Raw genomic sequence first — 2,593 nt, forward strand, 5'->3', positions numbered from 1 at the left:
AACTATCTACCAATTGTATTGGATTTTATTGTTCATCTATAAAGTATTTGCTTCGTTGTATACTTGACCAGAAGATTCCATTGAATGACCGGCCATCTTTTCAATTGGATAGGTATTGGTTTCTTCAAGTGCCTTATCTTCACTGCGTGAATTAAGTTAATAAAATATTAACACATTATTAATATATTAATAATGTAATACATATTAATAAAAATTAATAATATACTAATGATTTGTCAATGTTTTGCTATTTAATAGGCTATACACCCATATGGTTCAAGAATTTCTCTCGAATTATGAAAACCCAACTATGAAGCTAGGAAAGCAATTAAGCACATCAGAATTCTATTTCTCACAGGCCAAGGGATGATTATTAATACAATTGTTCAGTTCTATTAAACCGTATAATGATACCTCAAGGGTATGCGCTCAGAGATATCCTAGATATAGGTATCTAGATTGGCTTATAGCCAATACTCCAATCACTGCGCACAAGCAATAGGCTTATAGCCAAGACGTGGGTGTGTACACAGTGTTGGCAGCAATAGTAAATAGATTGAAAGTATGTACCTGGGGTCTTTAGCCTCTTATTTATAAGGGTTACCTCTTGGACTTGTGTAGATCTCCTAGTTGTAGTAGGATTTAACTTCCTTTCTGTTGGGATAGGGACTCTATCCTTAGCAGCCTTACTGTTTTATATTGTTAGGATAATTGGGTAGTTATCCTTTAAGGGATCCTTGGGTAGGTGGTTAGCATATGGAAATATTCCATAACAGTTTCCCCCAGCCCGGCAGTTCAGAAGCTCGGACTGCTGGGGTGCCTAAGTTTGATTGATAGGCCGACCCTACCGAGGTACTATGATCCTGCCTTAGGTCTGGTGCGACTACCTCTTCTTGGCTTCTTTTCTCTTGAAGTCTCTGAGTGGTGAGGCGGTGTTTGCCTTTTTTTGACTTTGAGCTCGGCTTCTTATACCATAGCTTTCTTTAAATTGACTTGGCTTTTGCCTTGCCTACACTTTTGAAGGCAGTATATTTGCCTTTCTGATTTTAGCCTGGCTTAACGTACCGTGGCTTTTCTAGACTTTTTGCCATATTTTGTTTGAGCCCGGCTTCGCATACCGCCTCGATTTGTCTTTTATCTTAAATTGGGGTGTGATCCTTTTCTAGGATCATGATCTCTCCAAATTCGTCTTCTCGGATTGGGGTGTGATCCTTTTTCGTAGAATCACATCTCTCCAATTCTATCTTTCTTCTTCTTCTTTTTTCGGATCGGGGTGTAATCCTTTGGCTAGGATCACATCTCTCCAATTCCGTCTTCATTTTTATCTCAGATTGGGGTGTGATACTTTTCTTAAGATCACATCTCTCCTTTTCTGTCTTCATTTTGATCTCGAAGCCTGAAGCTATGGTTTAGGCTGAGTTGAAGCTCAAGGCTGAGGCCGAGCTTTAATCTTGAAGCCCTTCATTGGGCTGAATTAGAGCTCAAGGCTAAGGCCGAGCTTTTAAGCTTCAAGCCCTTCGTTGGGCTGAGCTCAAGGACGAGGCCGAGCTAATAATTTTAAAGCACTTTCTTGGGCTTAGTTGAAGCTCAAGGCTGAGGCCGAGCTTTTAATGAATTTTAAGCCCTTCACTAGACTAAGTTGGAGCTCAATGCTAAGGCCGAGCTTTTAAACCTGAAGCCCTTAATTGGGCTGAGCTCAAGGCTGAGGCCGAGCTAATAAATTTGAAGCCCTTAACTGGGCTGAGTTGAAGCTCAAAGCTGAGGTCGAGCTATTAAACTTGAAGCCCTTCGTTGGGCGAAGCTCAAGGCTAAGGCCGAGCTAATAATTTTGAAGCCCTTAACTGGGCTAAGTTGAAGCTCAAGGCTGAGGCCAAGCTATTAATCTTGAATCCCTTCACTGGGCTGATTTGGAGCTCAAGGCTGAGGCCGAGCTTTTAAACTTGAAGCCCTTAATTGGGCTGAGCTTAAGGCCGAGGCAGTAACACCCCGTATATATCCGGTAATGGTATCATACTATCGTATTAAGCTGTGCTTAATTAAAAATGCGGAATATCAATTTCTTTTCAATTATGATGTCATTGTCATTACCAACTTGCTTATTAATCAATTAATAAAACATCACCCGTATGTAATTGCAATAAAACAGCTAACTGAAATACCTCATTAATTAAAACAACAATAATGTATGTCTCTAGTCACGGAACTACAACACGTAGACCGGACTAACTATTAGTTTATACAACTCAACTCAAAAGTACTAACAACATAGTGGCAAGGACAACTCTCATGCTCACCCAAATAAGGCAACAAAGCCCAACATAAGTCTCAACATCAACATCATAATAATAATGCGGAAAACATAAACAGCATCCAGCCCAGTCATGCTAGCAAATAAGCAGTAATATCCTAATCAGCTAAGCTCTGGCCTCCTGTCGCCAGAGGCATCAGTCACCATACTACCTAAACCTGAAATAAGCATTCCCCAAACGTGGGGTGAGATCTCTAAACAAGAAATCTCAGTAAGGCAAGGGGTCCTCAAGGATCTTCCACCCCAAGCTCGCTTATATGTACAATATAAGTTTAAAAGCAGTTT

This window comes from Gastrolobium bilobum, unplaced genomic scaffold (assembly GCF_033153095.1).
Source record: "Gastrolobium bilobum isolate Gb01-03AN ecotype WA unplaced genomic scaffold, APGP_CSIRO_Gbil_v1 utg59847, whole genome shotgun sequence".
In the NCBI taxonomy this organism is placed as follows: domain Eukaryota; kingdom Viridiplantae; phylum Streptophyta; class Magnoliopsida; order Fabales; family Fabaceae; genus Gastrolobium; species Gastrolobium bilobum.